Consider the following 13725-nt stretch of genomic DNA (forward strand, 5'->3'; position numbering starts at 1 on the left):
GCCTCAAGATTCAGGGTAGTAGATTTAGGACAGAGATGAGAAGGAACTGCTTTTTGTAGATGGTGATGAATCTGTGGAATTCGCTGCCCTTTGAGGCAGTGGAGGTGACCTCAGTAAATATATTCAAGACAAGGTTGGATAGATTTTTATACGGTAAGGGAATTAGGAATATGGGGAAAAGACAGGTAGGTGGAGATTGATTTGCTGATCAGCCATGATCTCATTAAATGGTGGAGCAGGCTCAAAGGGCCGGATGCCTTTTTAAAAAAATGCCCTGATATTAGAAATTGATGCCTCCAATCCAGCATTGGAAATCAACTTGCACCATTGTGAAATCGTATTCCTTAAAGTTTTATTCCATTTCAATTGATAGAATCAGTTTTTCCCAAGAATTTGATCAAATCAATATTCCAGAAACTAGGATGCTAAAGTATTAACATCTTACAGCACTTGACCCAGAACCTTATGCCTGGATGTGATCAAAGTGCTTGTCTGAGCATCTCTTAAATGTGGTTGGTGACTTTGTTAAAAAAATACCACATATTAGATTAAGGAAAGAAAAAGAATGAGAAAAATATGTAATATTTTTGTTATTCTACATCTTTCCTTGATCTAATATTTTTCCTCTCTACACTCTGTACTTGATTCAGCAATGGATCCATTATTCTAAATAACATTCTCTAGTTCATGTTGCACTGTTCGTACAATTTTTTTTGTTAAAAAAATGCACATTGCTTGTTCAAATTCCTGATGGGAGCATCTGCCATTTCCATCTCTTGCTTCCAACAACTTGCTGTTGAGTGCCTGCCTCAAGAGGGAGCAAACTGCCAAAGCAATGCACTGAGAGGTATCAGGCAACTAATTTACATACTTGCCAGGCATACTTTAAAAAATGCACTCCAAAAATCTGATTCTGGCATCATCATCTCAAGATGGCAGACATGTCATAGTGCGATAAATAAAGAATTACACAAAAAAAAGATGGCAGACATGGTCAAACTTTCAATGCCGGTGAAGCATTGTGCCGATTTTACTAATTATTTTGTCATGATTTTGGTCTCATTTCCTTCTAAGCTCCAGACTATGAAACTATTGTCTGTAAATATTTTAGCCCAAAAATCAATTGCATTGAATTGGGAGGATCCTGGATATCATGTGGTGCATATACATCCAGATGCACACAGGCAGTAACCAAGCCTGAAATCCATTGCCAGCGATGCTAAAGAAGGCTCCTCATCAAGCAGGCAAGACCAGTGACTAAAAGAATCCTTATTGGTATTGCAAAAACAAGCTGCTGGAGGAACTCATTGGATCAGGCTGCATCTGTGGAGGCAAGGGGACAATCACTCTTTTAGGTCAGGACCCCGCATCAGGGAGATATCCAGTATAAAGAGCTGAGAGTCAGGACCTGGCGAGTGATAGATAGATCCACGGGAGGGCCTGCTGAGTTCCTCCAGTGGCCTGTTTTTTTTTTGGTTCTCCGGATTCCAGTAGCTAGTCTGTGGTATCTCCATTATTTATAGTGCTGTTGCAAGTTAAGAGATGATTTCAACTTGGGGGTAGCATTTTCAAAATGGAAAAGTAATGAAGGACTGCTTGTACCTGCAATAAGTACACACAGTACACCCATAGACTTGGCAGTTGGCCTGCAGTCTAAAGATAAGGTTTTATTCCTTTATTCATTCTACAACGGGGTTGGAAAGAGTTGAAGGACTCCTCCAAGTTACATCTTTAACTTCCTCTTCTTAAAACTGCACTAGTTATCTAATGAATATGTTCCATGTGATAGAGGCGTGTGTCTATTTGGAGATAGCTGAAAGGATAAAAATTCCTTGCAGGCACCACTTTCACAGCCAGAGGTGGGGAGGTTTTGGAATCTTACCCCATATTTTTTAGCGTACAGTACCATACAAATTACTTGACAGGATACACAGAGCTTGCAGTTGAAGAGAACATTTTGTAGGAATTTTCTCACTCCTTTTTATATTCATCTGTTCCACATTTTTGTCCAATACAGTCCCTCTTATAACCCCTCCCCGACTCCTGCTTAATCTCATGAAAGGCTTCATAACTGTGCTGGGTGAAAAGCCCAATAAAAATAAGTCCAAATCCTATCCCTTTTATGACAAAGGCCTCTATATAGAAGTTTTGCACAACTCTAGGACACCCCAAAATTCAGTTTGGGTAGAAATGCAGAACCATTATGATATGGCCATTAATGGAAAGGAATGAGAGACTGGGCAGTGTGCTTAACAGACAATCAGCCCATGTCGTAGCTCAGACTTGCCTCATGTGAGGTGTAATACTTATGATGAAGGAATAATGGCAATTAACTTCAACAGAAATTCCTGTAGTCTGCAGGAAATGACCAGATTACGGAGATGTTAGCTGTGGAGTGAATATTGGCTCAGTCACTGGAACAGCCGAGCCATTTGAATTGTCCCATGGTCCCAGCGTGCTGAAGCAGTAAAGGGAGGAATTTATTTTCCCATGTCTGCCTCAGAGAAATTACCTGAGTCCTTTGTGGCTCTGGTCTACAATTGAGCAAAACTTTGAGGATGTATGTGTCAAAAATTAGATTCAGGAATTTGTTGAGATTAGAAATAATCAATTTTTTCTTCCTTTCTTTGTGAACAATTTCAGCTTTACATTTCGCATTCCTCTAAGATCTAAATTGCAATATTTGTTTCCCATTATTTTGATATATGAAAGAAAACTGAACATTGTAATATGCATAAAAGTCCTAATATAAGTGCAATAAAGCAATTTAGCTGTAAACATAGAGCACAGTATCAGGCCTGTTCGTCCCACAACCCCATGCACCCAATTAAACCCAGTACGTTTTTGAGCAGTGGGAGGAAACTGGAATGCCCAGAGGAAGCCCTCATAGACACGGAGAGAACATACAAACTCCTTACAGATAGCGCTGGATTAGAACCTCACTCACTGGCGCTGTAGCAGCGTTCTGCTAACTGCTACGCTAAACATGCTGCCCGTTAACTTTGCTGACAATTCTCTGAGTTAGAGCTGAGATTTGGTATCCAGGATGATTTACCCCAGCAGTTCAATAACTCCCGGTATTTTAAGAGTGAACATTGCAGTCCAATTTTCCTGTTGCCTTTGCCATATGTTAATGTCATTGATTTCTGCATGTAAGCTGCTGAACATTTCACTATGTCAAATAGCAGAGCATTCTTCCATCAGGCTAACAGGGTCGTGTAGATCCCTTGCCACTTCATCTCTCTTGGCCTTTTCAAATAAATCTGCTTAATAGTTTCAAAAATAAGTTGAGTATTGCGTGTCATTCTTACATCTGAAAAATTAAGAACTTTATTGCACATCTTAATCTATTGGTTTTAAGTCAGTAGCCATTAAAATTTCAAGTAGTTCATTAAAATTATTTCATGAACACCTGGGTTCTTGCATTTTAATAAACAAACATGATACCTTGGAGAAAACTCTTAATTAAAATTCCATTCATGTGCTTTCTGATGGTAGTGGTTGCCATGGTGTAGATTTTGAACTTGAAAAGTTCTCCTAAATTAAGGATTGCCATATATAACAGTATAAGCAGACCCTTAAGAACAGAATATACCATGTAGTTTGACCTCATTGTATCAGATCCTGCTGTTCAGTTTGAAATGGGTACCTTCAATGAGTGACATAAAAATTCACAGACTCTGGAGTGGCAATGTTTCAAGATTCCTTTATTGTCATGTAATAAAGCAAATGTAATATCACACAAAATTGTCTTTAGTCTGCCGTAAGGCAGACAAAAAGTCGTCGTCAACAGAAATTGCCTGGTGCCCCTTACAGTAAGAGAGAGAGAAGCAAAAGAGAGTCCCTTCAAAGTCACAAGTGTCCATGGATTCGCCTCCAGTGTTATTTTAGCCTCTGCATCCACACAGACTTCAGTCCAAGCCATTGGCAACCCAAGCTCCAGATCCAAACCCCCGACACAATCAGGAGGCCTTCAGTGCCCTCAGCATCCTCTCGCTTCCAGGTTTCGATACCTGGTACCCCTTCAGACAGTCTCAAGCCAGTCTCCAGCAGTGTGCAGCCTGGTTTAAGTCCTTCGGCTGCGGTAGCCAGCAGCCTGTCGTCTGCATTGCTTCCTCACCACAAGTAACCCAATAGTCCGCCACCTGTTCTTCGGCCACAGAGCCCCTCACTGATCACCATTAATGCTCGTAACATGGTAGACCTCGAAGGGATACTTCAATCCAATACCATTGGAAGTTGTCAAGGTAATCAAGTGAAGCTGTTTTTTGGTTCTGCTCCCTATGCTCAGAGTTTATGGGCCACCTTCCCTATGAAGCAGTCAAGTTTAGTTGGTTTATTCTGTCCTTCTCTCATATGGCTACATAAAAAAAACAAAATAAAATTTATGATTTCAGTTTGTGGCCCCCCCTTAAATGTGCTGTGACCCCCCCACCACCACCCAGGCAGGGGTATATGGCTCCCATTGAGAATGTCTGGTCCAAACAGGGAATCAGTAGAATAACTACCAATAGCCAATCAGACGAAGAAAGAAAACAATAAATAAGATCATAGGACATAGGAGCAGAAATAAGCCATTCAACCCATTGAGTCTGCCCCACCATTAATCAAGAGCTGATCCATTTCCCTACTCAGCCCCACTGCCTGGCTTTCTCCTGATAATCTTTGATGCCTTGGCTAATCAAGAACCTGTCAATCTCTGCCTTAAATACACCCAGTGAAGACCTCCGCAACCTCCCATGGCAACAGACTCCACAGATGTATCATATTCCTATCTCTGTTCTAATCAGATTCCCTTCAATCCTGAAGTTGTGTCCTCTTGTCCTAGACCAGTGGTTTTTAAACCGCCCCTTCCAACTCACATTCCATCTTAAGTATTCCCTAAACCATAGGTGCTCTGTGATTAGTAAGGGATTATTTAAGGTGGTATGTGAGTGGGGAAAAAAACGTTAGAAAATCACTATTTTAATCGTACCTCATTGACTCGTTATGTGCACAGTTTCATCACTCCAAAGGAAATGAGCCAATGACAACTTTTCTCAAGCAAAATACTTCAGTAACAATTGGGTCTAGAGCAGTGATTCTCAACCTTCCCTTCCCACCCACATACTACCTTAAGCAATCCCTTACTAATCACAGAGCTCTATGGCATTCAGATTGCTTAAGGTGGAATGTGAGTTTGGGGGCGGGGGGACATTTGAAAACCACTGTCCTAGACTCTCCCACCATGGTACACGGCCTTTCCACAACTACTCTCTCCACTCCTTTCAACATTTAAAATGTTTCAATGAGATTCTCTCTCATTCTCCTAAATTTTAATGAGTACAGGTCAAACACCCCTCATGTGATAACCCTTTCATTCTCAGAATCATCCTTGTGAACCTCCTCTGAACCTTCTCCAATATCAGCACATTTGTTTCATAAACGAGGAGCCCAGAACTGCTCCGTATACTCCAATTGAGGTCTCGCCAGTGCCTTATAAAGCCTCAACAACAAATCCCTGCTCTTACATTCTATTCCCCTCGAAATGAATGCCAGCATTGTTACAAATAGTATTTTCTTTTCTTTCCATCTTACTTGCATTGAGATCAGAATATAATATTTACATTTTTATGAATTTTTTTTTGTAAAGATCCTAGTATTTTTCTACTAAAGTTAGAACTCTAAAATAGTTGCCATCTTGGAAAAATTGCCAAATCCAACATAACCTGAACACCTTTGGGAAATTCCAATGTTTCTGTTTCTCCTCAAGCACTAAAAACAAGTAACCCTACTTTGTTTCTAGAGCCTTCCCAAAGGACTGAAACAAGTGCAATTAGTGGAAATTGTCATTGGCGAGTAATTCATCCTGAGAATGCGCCTAAGTTAGGGGCATGACCAGTGCCATGAATTTAAATTACCACGAGAGAACACAGAAGCTCGGGCTGCACGGAGCTCAAATTGCTCTGAGATTTCTGTGAACCGATGAGCTAATTTCAGTTGAATCGCATATGGAAAGCCAACATGCACCTGCAGAAAAATTAATCCAGGATTTGATATTTATTAAGACAAGCAATCCATTGCAAGAATGAAAGGATTACTTGGACTGGTAAATATGCATGAAATCCATTGATCTCCATTACCATCTGCTGTTAAATATCTTTTCTTTTTGAATAACTTGTTCATTAAAAGGCTATTTAGAGTTTTAGAGTGAGAATGGAGCTTTAAAATCTGAAGAGGGCATGCTCTCTGATCATGGATTCGAGGAGACCCTCTGGAGATTGGATGCTGAAGAACTGAAGAGTAGAGGTCAATTGAATGAATGTGTAGGATTTAATTATAATTCTCATGGTTGCATAAAAAGCTTGATGGCACATTTAGAAATAATTTATTAGCATATAGGCTTTTATCATTAAACTATGGCACTTAGTTTATAGAGCTTGTAAAAACATTAATTTAATAATCTCATTTGTCTCCTTTTTGTTTACATCTCCTGTGCATTGCCATTTGTTTGAGTTAATGATCTTCGCTGCAGAATTGGTGGAATTTGTCCCCAGATCCTCTTGGTTTCTGCATCATCAATCAGCACCAGATGTTGGCTGTCAGCACTTAATGTGCAAGTTACTTTAGGGTCCCATTAACACAAGGAAGATCAGTTTTTAGTGTGCAGGTATGATGCATAATATATAATCTATATGCATACATTATCCATATTTATCAAAGCTGCACACCACTGGCACTGCTCGGTAGATGCAGGGTCATTAGCTTCTCTTCTCCACATCTTGATAAAGTGTTTCAGCGCAAAATGCCGTTCATTCTTTTTTCTCCCACTGAAGCTGCTCAACTGCTGAGTTTCCCCATTAGATGGTGTTTAGCTTCATAGTCCAACACCTGCAGTCTCCTGTGTGTCTCCAGCCTCAGTGTCTCCATTTACACCCACTGCCTCTTCAGAAGCTTCTTAACCCACTGAAGTCTCCCATCATTCTTTTGTTTCATCACCTTTATTCTCAGTCTACTGTAGATGGGCATGGCAAGTCGCAGTCAATATTCCTGTTGATTCTGGGCCAGCCTGTATGAGAATTTGTTAAAATATGTAAAATAAGCTTGGAAATGATCCTGACACTTGCCATTGTTCTGTTCAACTTGGATCCCAGAAGTAGAGAGTCAATTACATGGTTCATGCCTTTCTTTACTGTATTATTCATTCTCATTTTGCGCAAATTCCATTTCCATTCATGGTCAGCAAACAAATGCCCAACTTCTGCAACTTTTCAGGTTGAAGCAGGCAGAGTATTGCAGAGTATTTGTGGTCTGAGGCCAGTCCCACTGCTGGTACCTACAGTTTTCACAGGGATCTCTAAGACCTGCAGTTACTGTACATCTACAGGGAACGCTGCCAATGGAGAGCAGCAGCAATTATCAAGGACCCGCATCATCCTGCACACACGTAGTTCTCGTTCTACCATCAGGAAAGAGATTTGTGTGTCACAAGACTCACACCACCAGTTTGAGGGACAACTGCTATCCCTCCACCATCAGACACAACAACAAGCTCAATCAGGGACTCATTTAAGGACTCTTATTTTTGCACTTTTTTTCCCTCTCCAGTCAGTTGTCAAACATTTCTTTATTTGTTTACTTGTGTTCATTGTACACAGTCGTCTTTGCACAACCAATGTAGTAATTCTGCCTCGTCCGCAGGAAAAAGAATTTCAGGATTGTATGTGATGTCATGTATGTACTCTGATAATAAATCTGAAATCTAAATCTACTTGGAGACAGACTCTTCAGAGCTGCCAGGATTGCAAATAATGATCCCCCTAATATTTTAGTTCAAATATGCTGCTCGATTCTGTTACTTTATTGCTGCCCTGAATAGTTTCCTGCATCCCTGAGCATCCAGAAACTTCTTCTGCTTCTATCCCCTGTGTAAAATTATCCAGAACAGTGTCAGAGAAACAAGGCACCCACGCCCAAATCTAAGTAGCTATCCTGCTATTCAATTCTAAATTTAAAATTTAAATTTTTGAATTAAAATTTCGACATACAGCTCGGTAACAGACCATTTCAGCCCACGAGTCTTTGCCGCCCAATTTACACCCAATTAACCTACACCCCCAGTACGTTTTGAACAGTGGGAGAAAACCGGAGCCCCCAGCGAAAACCCATGCAGACATGGGGAGAACGTACAAACTCCTTACAGATAGCGTGGGCTTCGAACCCCAGTCCCAATCGCTGGTGCTGCCCTCATGGGGAGTCAAATCTAATAGCAATGGTGTCACTGGGGTTAATGTCATCCTGTGCAGTAACACGTGGTGTCGCCCCCCCCCCCCCCCCCACGGACATCCTCCCGTACCAGACCATACAGAATCCTTAGTAATGTTTTTAGTACTAATGTTGCTTGTAAATCGTAATTCCCGTATAATCACTGAATTTAGTGAGATAAACAACTAGCAAAATTAAAATTACGCCTTTAAATTATAATATACACACAGCTTAAATGCATTTACATTTACATAGTTTCATGTGGTTAAAATTAAAACAATAGATCTGAAATAAAAACACTTCATGATGTGGATTGGATTTGTGGAGGATTTTGCTCACCATAAACAGTGACTGTACTCAGTGAGCACACCCCCTTTAAGCGATGTTACTGTGAAATCAATCGTGGTTGACAGCAAAACTCCTGAAATTACTCTTTGTTGTAGATTGATGCAAAAAGTGTTTAAACAAACAAACTATTGCATGAGGAGCACAGGTGAGTTTCATGTGTGACAGCACCAAGACAGATTGATGACCTTCCCAGAGACTTTTCGCATCACGTGATTTCTGACACAAATAGATTTCTGCCCATCAATGCCATTTCAATATCCATTTAGTATGAATTACCCAGAGGATATAATTACTTGTTTTGTGTTGCAACATCACAACTACATTTGGAATGAATTCCTTTGGTCAGGTTTTTTTTTAAAGCTGAATATTTATGTGAAAACCTAACAGAAAATCATCACAGGTTGACAGCATCTTTTATGGCTACATGCACCAGTGACCCGTCTCTGTTTTGTATTCCACTGAGCCAATTGGAAGCAATTCATTGCCAACATCTGTCATGAGTGTCAACCTCTATTCCCACTTGGTAAATGTGCCAGGCTGCATTGCTGTGTCCGAGTCTAATTAGCTTGCTCTGAACATTCTCAATACCTAGAGACTTGCTTTTTGTTGTTACTTTTTAATCTCCAGAACTTGGCTTTAAATCTAAATGTGGATAAATTGCCAAAAAAATCTTGAATTCGGATGCCTATTATTTGAAATGTGTGTAAGCTGCTTGGATTCATTCTCCTTGAGTCTCTCTCCTTGTTTGTTCCTGGGCTTTTTTCTCTTTCCTTCTGTCTGTCTTTATTTTAGAGATTGGCAAAAGAGAGCATGCGCCATGGACGTTTTAAGCCTCTACAATCAGTCAATAGGTTCATGGCTGATCTCTGATTTAAAAAAAAATGTCTTTCCAAGATGATTATTCTCAGTTTCAAATCTACTCAGTGATTGTCAAGTTTATTGTCATTTGTTTGTACAAGTACAAACCGATGAACCAATGTTCTCCATCCTTGGTACAAAAACATGCAGACACACAACCGGACATAACACACATAGAGACAAATAATACATATGCAGGATAAGTATTATGTCTAAATAAATAAAGAGATATTGTTTTGTACAAACAAGAATCTTGGATGGTTAATGAGAGCAGTTCTTTTGATCGTTCAGTCTGTGAGAAGAAGCTGATCCTCAGCCTGGTGGTGCTGGCTCTGATCCTCCTGTATCTCTTCCCCAATGGGAGCAGCTGAAAGATGCTGTGTGCATCTGTGGAAGGGGTCCTCAATGATTTTGCCTCCCCTCTTCAGACAACGATCCCGGTAGATCACGTTGATGGGGGTGAGGGAGACTCTAGTGATCCTCTCTGCCACTCTATGGTCCTATGGATTGACTTCAGATTCATTTATCTGCTGCAACTGTATCATACTGTGATGCAGCTGGCCAGGACGCTATTGATAGAGCTCTTATAAGTTGACATAATGATGGCCGGTAGCCTTGCCCATTTCATTCTTCTCAGGAAGTGCGGTCACTGTTGCGCTTTCCTGACAAGTGAGGAGATGCGTGTCCAAGATAGGTCATTAGTTAAATGAACTCCAAGGAATTGGGTGCTTTCCACTCTCTCTACTACAGAGTTCTTGATGTGTAGTGGAGGGTTGTCATTCCTGGTCCTCCTGAAGTCCATGATCATCTCTTTCACCTTCTCCATGATGAGACTCAGGTTGTTATTCTCACACCATTTCATGGGATTTTCCACCTCTTCTCTGTCGTGCGACTCCTCGTTGTTGCTGATGAGGCCGATGACTGTCGTGCCATCTGCAAACTTGATGACACTGTTGGAGCTGGATCTGGTGAAGCAGTCGTGGGTCAATAGCATGAACAGAAGCGATATTCTGCTACCCACTCATAGAGACTGTAGTCTATCCTTTAGGAAATCCAGGATCCTGTTACAGAGAGGGGTGTTAAACCTCCGTAGAACTTTGGAGTGGAGATTTTCAAAGATTCACACCCTCTGATGGAAGAAATTTCTTCTCTTCTCAGTCTCAAATGGCTTATTCCTTATTCTAAAGTTATGCTTCCTCGTTCTTGAACTTCATTTGGGAAAAGCAGTATTCCATTCTTACTCATCAAACCCTATCAGAAACTTATACCCATTTTACGAATACTTGCTTTACAAAAATTAGCTTTTATGAAGAAATCTGTGTTCGTGTTTACAAAAAGATTTTAATGGGTTTTCGCTTTTACAAAAATAACCTTCAATAGTAGTGAATGGTCTTCACTTTTACGCCATTTTGGCTTACAAAAGATTTCCTAGGAACACTCTAGTTTCGTAAAGTACTTCAATAATTTCTCATTCTTCAGGATTCCAATGACTGCGGGAAAGTCCTTCCCAGGAAATATCACATGCCTTGGCATGGTGCAAAATAAATACATACAGAATCCAAAAATTTTCACAAGACTTGATGTGGTTTCATCAAGTGATGTGGTTGAAACAAGAACTTATTACTCATGTCTTCCTCCTATCAGTAAAAGCCAAACTACTATATATTTTAATGCAATTTTAATTTAGACATACAGTATGGTAATAGGTCCTTTTGACTCATGAGGCCATGCCACTCAATTACACCCAATTTGACCGACAACCCAATCGATTTTTGAACGGTGGGAGGAAACCGGAGCAACCGGAGGAAACCCACGCAGACATGGGGAGAACATACAAACAGCACCAGATTTAAACCCCAATCACTGGCGCTGTAACATTGTTGCACTAACCGTGCTGCCTTCCTGGAGAGAATGGATATATAAATACTTGGATAGACAGGGAATGAATAGGGATAGTCAACATGGCTTTATAAGTGGTTTTTCAAGAAGGTTACCAGGAAAGTTGATGAAGGAAAGGAAATGATTGTTGTCTACATGGACTTCAGTTAAGTCTTTGACAAGGTCCTGCATGAGAGGTTGGTCATGAAGGTTCAGTCACTTGGAGTCTGGTAAATTGAATTAAATATTGACTAAGAAGGGCACAGGAAAGATATCAATAAGATTGAAAAGGTGCAGAGAACATTTACAAGGATGTGAAGAGCAGTGTTATAGGGAAGGGTTGAATAGGCTTTTCACTGGAATGTTGGAAAATGAGGGCAGATTTGATAAATGTATACAAAATTATGAGGGTATAGATCAGATTTTTTCCACTGAGGTTGGGTGAGTCAAGAACTAGTAGGGTGAAAAGTGAAATGTTTAAAGGGTGAACTTCTTCATTCAGAGAGTGGTGAGAGTGTTGAAAGAGCTGCCAGCGATGCACGTTTGAATTCAACATTGAAGAGAAATTATATAGATGTGTAGATGGGAATGCCATGAAGGGCTATGATTTGGTTGCAGCTTGATAGGATGAGGTGGAAAAATAATTTGGCATGTAGAAGGCCTGAAGGGCTTGTTTCTCTGCTGTACTGTTTAATGGTTCTATTTTCATATCTGTTTTACCAACATATCAGCATTCTGTCCTTTGAACATCAACATTTATGTCAGCGTCTGAGAAATATTCCATGTTCTACAATTTATACCAAACTAAATAACTGTACATTGTATTACCTTTTTAACGCATCTGCTGCCGGTCTGTCCACTCAGTTAACGGGTCTGTATCATTTTGCTGGACATTTGTGATTCATTCTTAGTGTTGAGGCATCGGTAAATCCTTGTCGTGCACTTTGCCTCTTCATCCAAGCATTAATGCAGTCATAAATAGCTGAGGGCATTGATCTTGTGCATTGGCACTTATGGCAACCTGCCACACTAAAAATGATCCATTTTGCACTGCTCTCAAATTCAAACTCTTTAATCAATATACTAAGCACACAATTAATTTATCTCCGCCTGCCATAGAGGTGCTTAGTTAGCATTTCCTTAAGGATAGATTCTATCAATTGTTTCAACAGATGTTAGGCCACCTGGCCTATAATTCTCCATTTTGTCTGCCCTTTCTTGAGGAGCAGTGAGCTATTTCCAGAATCTGGACATTTCTGGAGCCAATTCTCGAAGACCTTTATGATGTGGCTCATAAATCCACAGAATCTCTCAGCTTTTATTCTGAATTGTTTATGCAACACAATCTCTTTAACAAAATGACTTCTGCAGATTTTTGTTCTCCAGTTCCTTAGATCCCCATTATTTGGTTTTACTGCTGCAGCCATTTTCTTGTCTCTCTGTTATGGTCCCGAGTGAATCATTGATACTCTCAAATACTTAAAAAGTATAATAAATAAGTATTTGAGGAGCTCATATAGGTAGTTTCTCTAAATACTTTATCTAATGTGAAACATCTTGCTGTCCTTTGATCTCTAATGGTGTTGATGGCTAGGTGCAGTGATAAAACTGAAATGTGCCTCAATATGCAATTCCAGAGGTTTATTACCAGTGCATGGATTCAACTTGGTTGCTATCCAGCAAAGTAACAAGCTTTCCCTGTATCTCATCACATCCAGGTGAAGATGCAAAAATTAAACTATATACATGGTAGGAGCACAAAGTTATCTGGATCTCAGATTTAATGGGCACTCCGTCCACTGCCTCTCAACAATAACGATTCCAGATGTACTCCTGAAATATTCACTCCTGTAAATAAAGCACTTGTGATCTTAAGGAATAACAGCATGTCAACAAGGGACTAAAAGGGGACTATGAATATAATGACAGTACTGACCTGAAGGGATTTAGTTTGAGTCATTCCCAGTAAATCAGCATAAACATTTTAGATTGATAGACCATTCAGGTCCATTCAGGTTTCAGATTTATTGTCAGAGTACATACAGAACATCCCATACAATCCTGAGATTCTTTTTTCCTGCTGGCAAAGCAGAATTATTGATAGTCCAAAAATATCTGTACACAATGTAGACATGTAAACAAATAAATAAATGCAAACAAACTGCAATACAGAGAGGAAAAAATCCAATAAAGTGCAAGAGTCCTTAAATGAGTCCCTGATTGAGTTTATTGTTGAGGAGTCTGATGGTGGAGGGGTAGCAGCTGTTTCTGAACCTGGTGGTGCGATGTTTGTGGCACCTAGACCTCTTTCCTGATGGTAGCAGCAAGAACAGAGCATGTGCTACATGGTGCGGATCCTTGATTATTGGTGCTGCATGGTGTGGATCCTTGATTATT

At 40.1% G+C, this 13725-nt stretch overlaps 1 protein-coding gene across 1 annotated transcript in view; it reads left to right on the top strand.

The window, feature by feature from the left end:
* dner (delta/notch-like EGF repeat containing) overlaps positions 1–13725 on the top strand; it is a 160410-nt gene that overhangs the window by 58273 nt on the left and 88412 nt on the right. The window lies entirely within an intron of this gene.

This window comes from Narcine bancroftii, chromosome 9, assembly GCF_036971445.1.
Source record: "Narcine bancroftii isolate sNarBan1 chromosome 9, sNarBan1.hap1, whole genome shotgun sequence".
Lineage (NCBI taxonomy): Eukaryota > Metazoa > Chordata > Chondrichthyes > Torpediniformes > Narcinidae > Narcine > Narcine bancroftii.